Raw genomic sequence first — 18,127 nt, forward strand, 5'->3', positions numbered from 1 at the left:
CCCTTCCCAAAAGCAGCAATCACCACTTCCAAAGTATCTGCCACTCTAGGGGGGTGTATGCTACACCCAAAAAGTCCTGCACCTGCTCTGCTACTCCCAGAGCAGAGCAGGTGGCGCAGCTGTAAATACTTATAAAATTGAGATCTGGGAATCCCAAAATGTTGAATCAAATTTTCAAAAGATCTCAATACTCCACCCTCATACAGGTCACCAAGTGTATTAACCCCCCCTCACAATCCAATCTGACCAACAGAAAGGGGACTTATTAATACATAGTTTAGGGTTCAGCCATATGCTCGAGGCTACGTTTAAATATATATCAGTATTAAACACTCTGGACACTTTTGTCCATATCGAGTGCAAATGCAAAATAACGGGGTGCGACTTAACCTCTCCGGCTAGTTTAATTGAAAGGCTTTGCAGTGGCGAGATGGGGCAAGAACTTCCTTTTCAATACAAAACCAGGGAGGAGCTCTCTCAGGTGGAAGCGACCAATGAACCAAATGTCTAAGACTGAATGCATAATAATAAAACAAAATCTTAGGTAGACCTAGCCCACCTTTGTCAATCGGCCTATGTAACTTACTGAAATTTAACCTGGGACATTTACCATTCCAAATGAAGGACTTCGCTATGCTATCAAATTGCTTGAAATAAGAGAGGGGGACATCTACAGGGAGAGACTGTAGCAGGTAGTTAAATTTTGGAATGCAATTCATTTTAATAACATTAACCTTCCCAATCATCGATAAATTTAATGAAGCCCATCTGTCCACATCATTCAAAAATCTTTTTATTAAGGGATCAAAATTAACTCTGACTAAATCAGACAAATTTGCTGGGAATAAAATTCCCAAATACTTAATTCCCTGTTTGGGCCACTGGAAGGCACCCGGCTGGAAGGCCATTACTGGACAGTACGCTGTCAAAGCCAAAGCTTCGGATTTAGTCCAATTGACTTTGTATCCTGAGAATTTGGAAAAGAGGTTAATAATTTTGTGGAGGCAAGGTATAGATCTAGTAGGGTCGGAGACAAATAATAAAATATCATCTGCGTAAAGCAGAAGCTTATGCACCACACCTCCCGCCGTCACCCCTGGAAAATCATCCTCCTTTCTTATCGTGGCTGCTAATGGTTCCAGGGCAAGACAGAACAATAATGGGGAAAGAGGGCAACCCTGCCGGGTGCCCCTATCCAGAGTAAAATAATCTGAAATTAACCCATTTGTTTGCACTGCTGCTACAGGGTGTCTATAAAGTAACTTAATCCAACCAATAAATGTATTCCCGAACCCATACCTTTCCAAAATCTTAAAAAGATAATCCCATTCTACCATATCAAACGCCTTTTCGGCGTCAAGAGAGATGGCAGCAACCGGAGATTGATCATTCGCTACTGACCACATGATATTGATGAGACGTCTAATATTATCAGAAGAGCTACAGCCTCGAATAACCCCACCTGATCTATATGTATAAGTGATGTCATAACTTTACTTAATCGATTAGCCAGAATTTTGGACAAAATTTTTACATCTAACTGGATCAGGGAAATTGGGCGGTAACTTTTACACTCACTTGGATCTTTGTCCTTTTTTAGAATCAGACTGATCCGGGCTTGTGTCATGGTTGGCGGAAGCTTTCCATTCTTTAATGAATCAGTATAAACTTCTAACAAAAGTGGAGCCAGTTCTGTAGCATAAGATTTGAAAAACTCAGAGGAAAAGCCGTCAGGCCCCGGAGCCTTGCCTGTAGGCCTGTAGCCTGTTATCTCAGAATCAAGATAATTTTTTCGCCAGTTTAGAGAGTTGTAATGGTTCCACAAAGTTCCTAATATCTTCATCAGTGGATGAAGATGTGGAATCATAGAGATCAAGACAGAACTCTTTAAAGGCATTATTAATATCAATAGCCGAGGTAAATATTTCACCACAAGCAGATTTCACTGAGGGAATGATAGAAAAAGACTCTCTCTGCTTCATATATCTAGCCAAAAGTTTTCCTGCTTTGTCACCCGACTCAAAGTATGACTGTCTTGCCCTGAATAACCAAAATTCCACTTTCCGTGACAAAATAGTATTATATCTATATTTCAATTGGGTCAATTCTCTGAGGCCATCAAATGACATACGGCGCTTCAGCTCTGCCTCAGCACTTTTAATATTTCCTTCCAACTCCACAAGTTCTTGTGCTTTGGATTTTTTAAATGAATGAGGCATACTGTATGATCCGCCCCCTAAGAACCGCCTTAAGTGCCTCCCAAGCCACGCCCACAGAGGATACTGAGGACCAGTTGGTCTCCTTATAACACTGATTTCAGTCTTTAACATTTGTTGTAAATCAGGATTTTGCAAAAGGGACACATTAAGGCACCAACTATATGATTTATTTTTCTCTATATGTGGCATCACCTCTAAACTCACCAGGGCGTGATCTGAGACTAAGATATTTCCAATTGAACAATCAACAACAGATGAAGTGAGGGATTTGGATATATAAAAAAAATCTATTCTAGAATAAATCTTATGGACTGATGAAAAAAATGTATAGTCCCTACCAGATGGGTTCAAAAGTCTCCAAATATCTGTAAGACCAAGATTTTTACACATCCTGTGAAGCGTCAGTGTTGCTCTAGGGGGCTTGCACACTTTTGCTTCACTATGATCAAGGACTGAGTCCATCAAAAGATTAAAGTCTCCTCCCAATATTATATCATGAGGGGTGCCAGCGGCTTGCAACATCCCTTCAAGATCTATAAAAAAGCCCTGATCATCAGCGTTAGGTGCGTAAATATTAGCCAAAATCAACCTTTGCCCTTGAATTTCAACTAACACAATAATGACTCTCCCTAATTTATCTTTAGTCTGTTTGAGGCATTTGAATTGTAGATGTTTATTAATCAATATAATCCCTTGCTCTTACTTGAGCCAGCACTAAAGAAAACATGTCCACCCCATATCTTCCCAAATTTTTCAGCTTCCTGTGGGGAGAGATGTGTTTCTTGAAGAAACACTATATCATATTTCTTACGTTTAAGAAAAGAAATAACCTTCCTTCTTTTTATGGGGTGCCCCAACCCATTCACATTCCATGTGGAGAAAGATAGTACACTCATATTAACATTTGACATTTTGATATAGTAGAAAAAATAAATTGTGTGTCAAAAACAAAATTATACAGACCACATTCCCCATTAGTGAAACAATCAACCCCCGAACATTCCCCCCCCCGAACAAAACAAACAGAAAAAAGAAAAACGTGCGCATTGACCCTGCGCACGACAGCGCCAACCAGCGACAATCCCTCTAAACTCAAAAGGTCCATGAACGCCCACGAGCCCCCATGACAACTTTGCCATTGGATTGCTCAATTTTAAATTACATAACAGAAAATACTTTGTAAAATAAACCCAGTCAATAGGAAGAATGAACACAAAGAATGTGTAGATTCATTCACAGAACTGTCTCAAAGGTGTGATCTTCCACAAAACAAATTTCAGCTCATATAAAACCACTCAGATTCCTCAGACAGACAAATGAATATTCAGTGAGCTGGCTGTTATGAGTTCAGCGGATGACATATTCATTCTAATGTCTCGTAAAAAAAAAAACTCAACAAAACAAACTACAGCCAGCAGGAGGAATAAGTACGAAGAACGAACAGATTAATCCACAGCTGTTCCAAAGGAGTGTTATTCAATAGAACAAGCTCCAGCCGCTAGGCAGAACCAATACAAAAAGAAACAAAACCGGATGATCGAGTCAATTCAATCGGAGGCTGCATAAAAGTATATACCATGACTTACATAATCCATCAGCTTTATAAAAGACATCCTTTGTGTGAGTATGTAGATATTTTGCGGTCATCCGTAGTGTCCACTCTCAATCTGTCCGGGAACTTCAATGCAAAATAATCTTTCATCAATGCAAAAGTTTCTTTAAGGAAAAGTGTTATTCACAAAACAAACTCCAGCCGCATGGCGGAGCCAATGCAAAAAACCTAAAATGTCACCCAGCTTCCTCAAGAGTAAGTACAGCAAGTCAGGCCCACTCACATGAGAAACATCCAATGGTTTATTCAGTCATTGATTCTATAAAATATATTGCCAGATTTGGACATGTAAATACTTTGCGACCGACTTTTGTTTCTATTCTCAGTTTGGCAGGAAACATCAGAGCAAACGAGATCTTTTTCTGATGTAAGAGTTTCTTGCATTCCTTGAACCGATCGCGTTTCTCTCTTGTCGAACTCGCAAAGTCCGGGAACGAGAAAATATTATGGTTCTTCCAAGAAAGCTTCCCTTTGCTCCTCGCCTGGCGCAACACAAGATCTTTATCGGATGATCTCAGGAATCTGGCCAGAATCGATCGGGGCCTTTCTCCCTCAGCAGATCTCCGAGCCGGCACTCTGTGAGCTCGCTCGATTTCCAGCTTGTGGCCTGTTATGTCGAGCAGACTCGGGAAAAACTTGTCTAGGAATTTCACCATACCTCTGCCCTCCTCATGCTCAGGAATTCCAACAATTTGAATGTTATTCCTGCGGTTTCTGTTCTAAAGATCTTCAAGCTTTTCAAGAATACGTTCCAGATCAACTTTGGTCGCGGGTGGATTAGCGGTTAATTCCCTTTCTGAAGATTCCAAAAAATCGATTCGTTTCTCAACATCTGACACTCTTGTACCTAACTCGGAGAATTTTGTTTCCATCGCCGTAATCAATCAACGTATTACAGCGAGATCCTCCAAGTCAGCAAGAATCTTCGTCAACGTCACCGAAATGTTGGACAACTGACGCTGGATTTCTTCTCCCGCCGCGCCATCCAAATCGAGTCCCCGGTCTGTAGGCCTGTCGGGGCTTTCATCCTGAACACGTAAGTGTCTTTTAATGTCTCCAGAGCCCGAGGATTTTGACTTCTTTGCCATGTTTTGCAACAAAGGGCAAATGTGTAACTGGGTGTATCAAATTTCACCAGATTATAATATGAAAATAATCGAAAATTCAGCAAAGTGCGCAGAGCTCGTCGCTCACACGTCTGCTCCTTGCATGGCATCCAAAGTAGTCACCCTTTGCCTAGAATTTGCAGACATGTACGCTTGACATTTTCTCAACCAACTTCTTGAGGTATCACCCTGGGATGCTTTTTAAACAGTATCGAAGGAGTTCCCATCTATATGCTGGGCACTTATTGGCTGCTTTTCTTTATTATTTGGTCCATGTCATCAATTTCAAAAACTTTTTTTTTTTATTTTTTTATTTTTTTTTTATTAAATTTGAGTTTTGTAATGAATTAATATGGTGGCACAATTATATTTTTGTCTACAAAACTAATTTAAAACATTTAAGCATACGCCTTCAGATCAAACGATTTTTAAGATAATGAGAACATTTTAGTCAAGTGTTTCAAAAGTTTTTACCGGTAGTGTGTGTATATATATATATATAAATTGTACAGAGCGGTTATTTGAGTTACCATAGACTTTGTCAACAAAGAATGGCCAGACTGGTTCGAACTGACAAAGTCTATGGTAACTCATAACCGCTCTGTACAACTGTGGTGAGAAGAATAGAGATGCAGGTTGGCGCTGTTTTGGTGGCACAAGGGGGACCTACACAATATATGCAGGTGGAATTAATGTTGTGGCTGATCAGTATATATATATATAGTGTGTATATATATATATATATATATATGTGTGTGTATATATATATATGTGTGTATATATATATATATATATATATATATATATATATATATATATATATATATATATATATATATATATATATATATATATATATATATATATATATATATATACACACATATACATATATATACATACATATACATATATATATATATATATATATATATATATATATATACACACATATACATATATATATATATATATATATATATATGTATATGTGTGTATATATATATGTATATGTGTGTATATATATATATATATATATATATATATATATATATATATGTATATATATATATATATGTGTGTATATATATATATATATATATATATATATATATATATATATATATATATATATATGTATATTGTTGTCTTTCTTAAAAATAGCGGTTCCCTCTATGCCAATCACTGTGGCCGATTTAAAAGAGTGTGCTAATAAAACGTGACATCATCCATAGCAACAAGGTCAACTCCACCTTACTCTTATCTTAAGATTTCCTTACTAAAACTTGCTTTTAGCAGTTTTGTGAATAGGGTTTAAACAAAAACTCCTAGCTAGGAACTCTTTGGAGAACTCCTAGTGGCAAGATAAAAATCTTAAAATGGCCCAGGTCCCTAACCCACACACCTGTGCTAATGATACTGCCCACAGAGCAAATTGCAAGACACAAAAAATGGAAAAATAGAAAATTGGTGATGAGTCAATAATAAAAAATAAAAAAATTCTAGTCACAATTTAGAAAAAGTTCAACTGAAGAAAATAAGAGAAAAGATCAATTATGCATTCTTGAAGTAACCGGAAAAATTTAAGTTTCAAACCATCGCTGCGTCCAAATATCCATACTTCTCTACTATATAGTATGCCAAAACAGTATGCTAATGGAGTAGTATGTCCGAGTCCACATTATTTATGAAGCAGTAAGCGAGAAATACCTGGATGACCTACTATTTCAACTATCTGGTGTGATATTGAAGTGCGAATCGACTGGACACTTAATGATCTCATAATCCCTCGCGAGCTGAGGTGACGTCATGTTCAAAATGCTGGATTTAAAGGAACGACGGTGAACCGAGAGGCAGACGACTCTTCTGAACTGTAAGGGCTATATTTACCAAGATAATTTTTCCTTGTGCTTGAATGGTGCTTGTTTAATAAAACCAAAGCAGATATTTTTTGCGGTTGTTGTTATTACGTCATATATTCGGGTCACGAGACGATGCCAACGTCCCTGGATGAAGCATGTCTGAAATCTATTCGTACTACTCGAGTGCACACCTAAAAGAATGTACTGTTTTGCCAGCAGATAAGTGCATCCTTAATCAAATACAGTTCATACTGTGACATTACGTTGTTTCGGGCGCAGCATGTTTATCTATTTTTGCATTTGGATTGGTATGGTCTGAAAAATAAATTGTAAAGCATTACACAGACCAATAGTTGATATAGTGTTTGATCAGTATCTGCTATTTAAAAAAATGTGTAAACTGAAAATAATGCAGTACTTTAGTTTTACTAAATCAGATAGTTGAAAATGTTAACTTTTAAACTACTATTTAAGAGCACTTTGGTGCTGATTACTGTCAGGTAGCAACCACCAGAGAATGTCCAGTTAGAACAAATTATGAGAAGGAATACAGGCACACACCAATCACAGACCATTCTCTGTAGAAACTGAACAGTCCCTTTATTCTTTACAAACTTGCCACATGTATAGATGCATATGTGTGATTTATTTGCTGCATGCACACATGATATTTAAATTACAATAGTTGTGAAGAATATCTTCAAATGGCTTTAGATTATGAACTGAATTAGAAAGGTACTTCTATATACAAGGCATATGTGCAACTGAATTACATCATCAGCACTGTCTGGGTCCTATATGTAGGTGAGTAACTGATTGCCTGATTAAAATCCCAATAAGGAGAGCTTGTGCTGCAACATGAACACTAGATGGGGCCCCAGTCATTTTCAGCTGGCCCTCAATTTAATACAGCTTTCCACAAATGTGCATTGCAGATTTTTATTTTCTGGGCCAGCACAGTGCAGTTATTATGCTGGAAGTGCTGGGAGCTGGATAAGTCAAACGACAGGCCTGATGTAGGTTCTGTCCTTAACTTGAATTTCTGCTGTTCTGACTTTATTGTCAACTCCACCTTAAACAGCTTTAACTGTTCCAACAGGCCAGAGTGCTTTTCGAGACTGTGGATCAACAATCATTACCACTGTCCCAACTGCTAGGTTTTCCTTGTCTTGTTGCCATTTTTGTCGAGACTGAAGTCCAGGCAAGTAGTTACGTAGGAAATGATTCCAAAACTGATTTGCCAGTACTTGGCTGTGCCACCATCTTTTACGGCTAAGTAGTTCAGATTCAGGATAAACTACTTGTGGCAAGGTGGAATCCAGTCGCCCCATGAGAAGAGAGTTAGGGGTTATTGGGTCTGGATCATCTATGTCTGACGATACATATCTCAATGGCTTTGAGTTTAGAATTCCTTCCATTTCAATTAAGACTGTCCTGAGCATTTCTTCTGTGACTGTTTTGGCACCAGTGGTGGCATATGGAGCCATCTTAACAGAACGGATCTCTCTTTCCCAAGATCCACCAAAGTGAGGAACACTGGGTGGACTGTAATGGAATTCAATCTGCTGCTTGGCCAGTTCTTCTCGCAAGTGGGGATGAAGTTTTTGAAATCTTCTTGAAGCTCAGTGTCTCCACCCTTGAAGTTGGTTCCTTGGTTAGACAGCAACTAATGTGTTTTTTCTCTTTGAGCAATGAATTGGAGAGACATGAGGAAAGAGTCTGACTCGGCTCAAGACAGAAGGTCGATGTAAACTGCTTTTGTGGTCAAACAATTGTAAATAATGCCCCAGCTTTTCTCATTCCTCCTGCCTATTTTGATTGTAAATGGGCTGAAACAATCCATGCATGTGGATTAGAAGGCAGGTTAGAAAAGTCTTAAAGTGGAAGGAGGTAAGTCTTCCATTTTTGGGACATCTGGTTTACCACGCCATTTACTACACTCAGTGCAGTGATCTTGAATTGCACAAATGGCTTGACACCCTCTTAGAATCCAGTAGCATCTTCTGATTTCTACAGTCTGTACCACGGTTGTGTAGGTGTGTATTGTACTGTTTAATCAGCAGCTTAGCAAACTGGATGAGCTGGGTCTAGGACACTCGGATGGAGAATTTCAGGGCTCAGTTGACTGCATTTTTGAAGTCATCCTCCTACCCTAATAAGTTGAGTGTCAGAATCAAACTCAGGGGCTAATGTCACAAGTCGACTGCTTGTGGGGACTGGACGTCCTGCTTGAATCTGAACATACACATCAGGGAAGCTTTCAATTTGAGATTGTTTTAGAACTTTTAGTTCAGCTTTCCTGAACATGTCAGCAGAGGGAATGTCAGTAGTGCCAGCCGCCCTGTGGAAAGATTGGGTGGTTGCTTCCACAAGTTCTTGGAAAGTGTTGAACTGAGTGGCATCAACTAGAAGCAGTTCATTAGGAGTTGTTAGGAGGTGGCAAGATGTTGGCTTATGCTGTTCCTCTGTATTATCAACTGGCTCTGCTTTGGGTAATTTAGGCCAAGATGATTGAGTTTTCCAGAGAAATGCTGGGCCTTTACTCCAGTGGTTACATTCTGCAAGCTGGGACAATGACATACCATGGGTGTTATCATCAGATGGGTTGTATTTTGAGTTCACTGAGTTCCTGGATCTCTGTAACTTTTGTCCCTACAAATACTTTAAAGTGGCATGAGTCTGATTGAAGCCAGTTCAGAACTGTTGTGGAATCAGTCCAATATGTGAAGTTGCTAATTTCCAGTTTAAGCTCTCTTTTGAAAATGACGGCCAGTTGAACTCCAGTTAGAACTGCATAAAGTTTGAGTCTTGGCATTGTCTGTTGCCTTTTAGGAGCTACTCTCGATCTAGCTGCCAAGAATGACACTTCAATCTGGCCTTTAACATCTTCAGTGTGAAGAAAGGAGACAGAGCCATAGGCACGCTCTGAGTCATCACTAAAGACATTAACACTCCTTGAGCTAACTAATGGATCTAGATTTGTAGTGTAGCACCTAGGCAGTGTGATACTCGGTAGCTGTGTGAGCTCATCTTCCCATGTTAGCCATGCTTGCCGGAGGTCAGAAGGTAGATCAGGATCATCCCTCTCTCTTTTTTTGTCCCAAAGCTTTTGAACCAAGATCATAGCTCGGGTGTTGAAGGGTATTATGAATCCCAATAGACAGGCCGGGTTCCAGATCAAAATCACTGAGGGTGCTTCTGAAAATAGTGGGGGTGCTCTGTATAAAGTGGAGATGTATCATAATTACAAATTTTTTAAATATATTAAATCACGTTTAAATGCTACTAAAAAAACTGTTATTTACGTTGTTTTATGTACAAAACATTTATTGCTTTGTTTTTTTCACATGATCTGTCGCTGAAAATGAGAGCAAAATGCTGTGTGTGCAGATTAGGACATACTGATTTGCACAATCATACACATTTATACGTTTTGATGCAGCAATTGTGTGTTCACAGACTGCAGGGATTTTTGTGTGTTTGCTGGGATTCAAGGAAATCTGCTTGCCAATTTACAGTATTAGTCATCCATATTCAATTGAGCAGAGGTGTGCAATTGTTTTGGTACAGGGGCCACATCAGCTGTTAAGTAGAACATGAAAGAGAGAAGATACAAATTTCTGCATAGTTGTATCTTTTAATCCCAGAAGTAGTAGTGCACTCATGCACTTAATGATTGATGCACAATTTTCTGAAGTGTATACAGACTGCTGGGACCATTCTGTAATTGCTTGAAGTTTTGCTGCTACATTTCAATCACATGTAAGTAAAACTGAATTAAGACTGAGTATAATTATTAATTGTTTATTTTAACATACTTAATTGCAGTGGTAATTTAGTATTCAATTTAACACTCTACATCAGGAGTCTGGATTAATAGTAAAATAAAATATTAGGAAATTATAGGTTCTAAAGGCTTATTTTAATGTTGGCCACAAAGTGGACACATTTGTTTTATTCTCAGAACATTATCAACCTGTTTACACGCTCATGGGTCATGATGCGAGTCTTGTCAATGGTTTATTTGGCATCCCATTCAGCACACAACTGAATAAAACAGGCTGCATGACACTGATAAATGATTACTGCCAGAGTAACATTCACATACAGGTGTGAGTGACTTCAGCATTTTACAAATAACACAAAGAACAAACATTTTCCTCTCTCATTTGGATTTGCTTGCGTGTCCCCTTCATGTGCGAATGATGCAAATATCTATTGGGATTTTACAAAAGTTCATCACTGAAAAGGTTTGCTCGCAGACTTGCCACTAAACTGCACATGCAACATCATGAATGAATGAATAATGAATGGAGTGGCTGCATCACACTTTTCTTTGAGCATAAAATTGCACTATTGAGCACTTTAAGGTTTTTTTCTGAACACTCGCATACATGGTTGCCAGACTGCATAAATTAAGTATGACATAAGGTGAAATATTTCCTATTTGTACAAGGCAAGTATTCAGCACTACCATAAAGGATGAGATGCTGAGCTGCCTCATGGAGAAGTATGGTGCGTTCTGACCCGTCATCTAACAGTGCTTAAGTGTCCAGTGAAAGGTCACCATTATGTAAGATGACTCTGCTAATTTTTAACAACACTTTCCTACTGCCTGCTGGTTGATCAAAGTATGGGTTTCAACTGGGGTGCTTGTAGAATGGCTGATCTCGCTAGATGCACTGGTTAGATAGGCATTCTTTCCTGCATTAACTTCATGCAGGACCTCCAAGTGTCTCTTTTAACACTTTTTGCATTTAGCCCTGAGAGTACACTGGCCTGCCTGGTAAACACGCCCACATTTCCAGCATCTCTGATTAGATTTAATCCAGGTTTCAATTGGCTATCTAGACAGTAACTGGAAGTTTGAACACTGATTGTGTTACAGAATGGGCAGAATTTCTTTGGATTTTCCTGTGGTTTCACTTCAGAAACAGCATTGTGGGGAGGCAGTTCAGGTCTGAAGGCTTGCATTTGTTCACTCCTGTGAAAGATGGCAGTAGACTTATGAAAGACTTAAGGTCCTCTTTTTTTGTTCATTGCGGGGACCTTGCCTTTCTCTACTTGGATCAGTGCTGAACTGAGTACCATCCTCTTGTACCCTCACTTTGTACTCCAGCCACTCTGCTAGTTCAAGTAGGGTAGGTATTGGTGTTTTGAGAGGATTCACATACCTCTTTAAAGTTTGCCCTGAGGTTGTGGGGTAATTTGGCTAGGAGTAGGGAGACGTGAGACCCACAAGTCAATTCTGTATGTCCATGAGTTCCTAACTGGTCTAGCAGTCCAACCAAGGCTAGTACTCTCAGTGCGAAAAGCCTAAATGCACTTGTGTAACCACTTCTTATGTTTGGTCTATCCATCAGTCCAGCAGTGTGCTGAAATGCGAGTTGATGGGGCTTGCAGTGAGAGCTTGCATTGTGAACTATATGGGTACTTGCTATTACTGTAGGAGTGAGCAATGAGTAATGACTCCTCCAGCTGAAAGTGGTCCATCAGTATTTGAAACGTAAAACTTTCTGTGGCATCTATGGGCAGAAGATTGTCAAGAGCAACTTTCAACCTTGCAAATTCACGTGGATCCTCTTTTCACAAAATCAGGGATGGCGGGAGTTGGACTACAGTAAAACATCTCTTGACTGGGTGGAGACAAAGAGCGATAAGGCACAAATGGGTTGCGATGTCTGAATTCAGGGCTTTGATAATGTCTAGAGTCCTGCCTTGGGGAAAGATGATAAGTATTAGCATGCTCACCCTTATGGCAAATTGATGACTCATTACTGGAAGTTGATAGGTCTGATGATGGGAATGGTGACCTAGCAGGCTTAGAGTGTACGTTCATCCTTTGAATCTCTTTGATGATCTCATCATTCCTGTCACTCTGGCTTTCTGCATGTAACGTGTCCACACAGTGTTTCACAGGCTTATTTCTGGCAAGATAATGTGGATCTCTTTGATCTCTTGTAGACATTACTCTGTTACCTGATGACAGTGGACTTCGACCTGATGAGGCTGAGGTTTCATCCTCAGTGTTACTTGTTGGCCTTCTTGGCGAATGAACCCAATGAGTCGGGGACAGGGGTGATGGGGATTGCATTTCAGAGAGTTCTCTGATGTCACTTCTAAGCTGCTTATTCTCTTTCAAATATGTCTGAAGAACTTTAGGAGAGGGGTATGGGTTCCTTTTAAAGCAGGAAAGTAGTCAATGCCATCAATAGTGTTATGAGGTGGTGATGTACCTCCTGTTGCTCCAATTAATGCTTCTCCCATGTCGGAGTGGTCATGTTATACTTGTGCAGGTCTTTGCTCTGACACATAATCAACCTCGTAATTTTTGAGATAGCAGTGGATGTGTTCTATGATGGGGAAAAACAGTTGCATCACAAGACTCCTCTCTCTGTGTGGACATTTTTAGTGCTTTAGAAGTTGCAGGATCCGGCTCGAAGGACCATTAAGAAAACTGTATCTTTTAAACTACTATGTAAAAGCACTTTGGTGCTGATTAAATTCTGGTAGCAACCACCGGGGAATGTCCGATTAGAACAAATTATGTCCAAATTTTGACATCAAGTCTCTCAGACCACTCTTTGTAGAAATTGAACAGTCCCTTTATTCTTTACAAACTTGCCATATGTATAGATGCATATGTGTGTGATTTATTTGCTGCACGCACACATGATATTTAAAGAACAATAGTTGTGAAGAATATCTTCAGATGGCTTTAGATTATGAACTGAATCAGAAAGGTACTTCTATACTCAAGGCACATGAGCAGCTATAGTACATCAGGCTCATTCGAGATGAGCAAAATCTGTGCAGCACCGATCACCGCGAGGTGCATGCCAGTTAGAAATGTGTCCAAGTGTAGTCCAACTTGCTCTGATGTCATGCAGCATATGCCAAAAAACTCTTGGGACGGCGAGGCGGATGTGCCAGGTGGCATAGTCAGGAGCACTTTCTCCAGAAGTATTGAAGATCTCTGGTTGCTCTCCCCCGACAGCGCTGACTGATGGCATGATGGGAAATTACTTACTGACTAATGCTCATTGGCTTAAACAACTGTGATGCTTTTGTTCTCTTCTAAAATGTTAGATTTTTTATTTCTAATATCATGTTTTAATGTGTATAAATTATGTATGAATATTCGCAACACTCTGGATGGGATATGTGATTGTTATCATATTTCTGAAATATCTAAAATACGTGTCTTTATTCAACTAAATATGGATGGAAAGACACGTCTTATGGGAGAAATTAAATAACATGTACAGTGTCTTTTTCATCATATTTATTGTCATTTTAAAGAAACAGAATTTAAATGATATCCACTTTATCAAAAACAGTGCATAACAGCAAATGGCGGTGATGCACTGTTAAGTTGTGATCCACCAATAAAACAGAAGAAGAAGCAACAGCGCATAAACGTGAATCCTGCAATATCTGCCTTTGATCTCGAAAGTATCTGATCCACTAGGAGAAGTGAAAACTGTCTGACTTGACAGCTCTTATTTTACTCCTCCCCTGACTGCAGCCACCTACTCTCATCTATTTTCAAGGTGAGAAGTTAAGGAACAAGCCTGTTATCACTACGGGTCCTTAGCCCTTTCTGAGTCCTAATTTTAAGTAACTGATTGCCTGATTAAAATCCCAATAAGGACAGCTTGTACTGCAGCATGGACACTAGATGGTGCCACAGCCATTGTCAGCTGGCCCTCAATTTAATACAAAAATGGTAAGGCTATGATTGACATATTACAAAAACATAGCATCTGTAAAGCTCAAACAGATTTACTTACCAGGGACATGAGACAGATATTTCCAGCAAAACATGAATATGTAGTTTGGTTTTGATCTTGTCATGTCTTCAATGATTTCAAACATTCTCTCAGCCCCTGCGTGTATGTCAGAACTTATTTAGCTTTCCCAGGTCTTTTTTATAATATTTGGAGAAATTTGTATATGATGAGTCTCTGTTAAGGTCACTTTCTGTAGCTTGTTTGGTACTCACCAAAAATCCAACCCATGGCCAGAGACTCAAACATAGAGTAAGAAGACAGGCACCATTGCAGGCATAGTAGTCAAACAACTGGAATACATACATCCCCCCTGCAGGTTACAGTATAACATTACATAGTGAAGACAAAATGTCACATAAACTTAAAAGCCCTTTTAACATTTAAAGGTGAAGTAAGTTATTTTTTTATGGAATGGTTAGCAGAAATTTTTCCTTCTCCATGAAAAATAACTGTCCTAAACTTGATCTTTATTTCCAAGATTAAATTTTGATTTTGAATCCAAGATTTTCAGTGTAAACTTTTGAACCCCTTTTGTTATTTTTTTCACTCTCACACAACACAATCACTTACAATCTTTCTACTCTGACCTCTGTGACCATTACAATTTGGACAGAGAAGCAGATGGGACAGAAGAGCAGGAGGAAAATTTCTCAACATCCAGCTTTGCGCAGGACCATGGGGAACAGGCCTGTCACTGACGTCATGATAACCTCCATCGTGATAAACTATGAGGAATGCAGCACAAAACAGTATGCGTTAAAACGGAAAAACATTTCTTTAGATAAATAAATTATTCTCCAATATCAGTAAAATTAATTTAGTATTCAGCCTAAGTAAAGGTATTAAAGGCCTGTAGGAAGACTTAACATGCATCCCTCAGACAGATATAAAGCTTGTATTTGTGAGTTAAAGAACTATTCTAAGTTACTTTCAAACTTTTTTCTTTGCCACATCATTTTGACCTAATACACTTGAGTATAATTTACTTGCAGTATATTTTACATTATGGGGCACCAGTTGCATAACTACCGGCAGTGCGGTCCGTAAGGGTATAAGTGACCACTGCTATGTGTGAGTTCAAGCTCACCTGTGTATCTAGGCCCAGCAAAATGATCATGATGAAGAAACATGCAGCCCACAGCTGAGAGAGAGGCATCGTAGCTACTGCCTGTGGATAAATGACGAACGCTAGGCCTGGGCCTAAAAATGAGATATCTGATGTTGATTATGCAGTATTTGTAATCATCACTTTATGACATTGCTTGTTTGCAATACTTTGGTAATTTAAGAATGTCTTAATTCACTGAACATTGAAAAGTGGTACCTGATTCTGCTACCTCTGCAATGGAGATGCCCTGCTTATGGGCAGGACTGGGAGGGTTACTTTTGAAATGTATTCCACTACAGATTACTGAATACATGCTGTAAAATGTAATTTGTAACATATTCCATTAGATTACTCAAGGTCAGTAACGTATTCTAAATACTTTAGATTACTTCTTTAGCACTGGTAGATTTTTTTCACATGTTTTGACTATAAAAACTCTGCCAGTACAGTAAGACAAAATACACATGCTAAAAATACATTCTCTGAAAAACCTAAATATCTAATCCAGTTACATGTATTCTGTTACTTCCCAACCCTGCATATGGGCCATGAAGCCCAGGACTGAGAACACAGCAAAACCAGTCACCACACTGGTGCCACTGTTTAGTAGGCAAAGTAGCAAGGAGTCCAAGTTGAAGTCAGGGAAGCTGGAGACCAAGGCAAAGCCAGAGGGATGAAGAACCAGGGCGATGCTGCAGGCTAGGAGGACCAAGCTGGAGCTAGAGGTTCAGATGGCTGAGGTAGAGCAGACGGACGGCCAGGAGACCAAGGAGACCAGAGCAGATCAGGCAGATGGCCATGAGACCAAGGAGACCAGAGCAGATCAGGTGGATGGCCAGGAGACCAAGGAGACCAGAGCAGATCAGGCGGACAGCCAGGAGACCAAGGAGACAAGAGCAGATCAGGCGGATGGCCAGGAGACCAAGGAGACCAGAGCAGATCAGGCGGATGGCCAGGAGACCAAGGAGAACAGAGCAGATCAGGCGGATGGCCAGGAGACTAAGGAGACCAGAGCAGATCAGGTGGAAGGCCAGGAGACCAAGGCAGATCAGGTGGATGGCCAGGAGACCAAGGAGATGATCTCAGGGTAGGGACTGGGTCAGATGGTCTGAGAGGCAGCCACAGGTCAGGGACTGGGCCAGGAGGCCTGGGAGGCGGCCACAGGGCAGGGACTGGGTCAGGCGGCGGAGCTGCTGGAGGAGGGGTGGGGAGGGCGGACTGAACTGCTGGAGGAGGATTCTCTGGAGGAGCGGGCGGAACCGCTGGAGGAGGAGTCTCTGGAGGAGCGGGCGGAGCCGCTGGAGGAGTCGTCTCTGGGGGAGCGGGTGGAGCCGCTGGAGGAGGAGCCTCTGGGGGAGCGGGCGGAGCCTTAGAAGACTCTGAGGGCGGAGACGTGGAAGACTCTGAGGGCGGAGCCAGGAGAGGCTCGAAGGGCAGAGCCGTGGAAGGTGGAGCCGTGGGAGGCTTGAGGGGCGGAGCCATGGGAGGCGGAGTCGTGGGAGGATCGAGGGGCGGAGCCATGGGAGGCGGAGACGTGGGAGGCTCAACGAGAGCTGGCAGTGATTGGGAACTGACCTCCGTGGCCGAGAGCACAGGCAGTGACTGGGGAATGGCCTCCATGGTCATGAGTGCTAGCATCGACTGGGGAGCAGGAGTCCTTTTCCTTCTCCTCCTCCTCCTCCTCCTCCTCCTCTTCTGGACAGCTGGGAGTGCTGTTGCGGGAATGGCCTCCATGGCCAAGGATGCTGGCACTGGGACGGTCGAGGCTACAGGCTTTGGCTCTGGGACGGCCGAGGCTTCAAGAACAGGCTTATTGACCGTGGCGGGCACGGACATTGGCTTGTTGGCCGTGGCAGGTGCTGGCTTGCGGGCCGTGGCGGGTGCTGGCTCGTGGGCCATGGCGGGCGTGGGCGCTGGCTCGTGGGCCGTGGCAGGTGCGGACGTTGGTTAATTGCCCGTGGCGGGCGTGGGTGCTGGCTTGTGGGCCGTGGCAGGTGCGGACGTTGGTTAATTGCCCGTGGCGGGCGTGGGCGCTGGCTTGTGGGCCGTGGCGGGCGTGGCCACTGGCTCGTGGACCATGGCGGGCTTGGACGAAGAAGCCGTGGAAGGCTCGGACGAAGGAGCCGTGGAAGGTTGAGGGGCATTTACTGTGGAAGGTGATCCAATGTCCTCATCTGCCTTACCCACAGTGAAATGGGAGTCACAAAGTTACAGAGCCAGCTCCACGTAGTTGTACAATGTCCATTGAGGATCCACCGGAGGCATCCGTGCCTGTAGTGCACTATTTAGACCGGCCCTGAAGAAACTCACCAGAGTACGGTCATCATAGTGCACCACGTTAACCAGTTCTAAAAACTCACGGATGTGATCCTCAACTGGACGGTTCCCTTGCTTGAGCAGGATAATTCTGACAGCCGCTTGATCCAT

The 18,127-nt window shown here is 41.3% G+C and overlaps 1 pseudogene; it reads right to left on the bottom strand.

Moving 5' to 3' along the window:
• Positions 1-18,127, bottom strand: part of LOC127456147 (sodium- and chloride-dependent GABA transporter 2-like) — a 45,109-nt pseudogene extending 26,982 nt beyond the window's left edge.

The sequence above is a fragment of the Myxocyprinus asiaticus genome, chromosome 18 (genome assembly GCF_019703515.2).
Source record: "Myxocyprinus asiaticus isolate MX2 ecotype Aquarium Trade chromosome 18, UBuf_Myxa_2, whole genome shotgun sequence".
Taxonomy (NCBI): Eukaryota; Metazoa; Chordata; class Actinopteri; order Cypriniformes; family Catostomidae; genus Myxocyprinus; species Myxocyprinus asiaticus.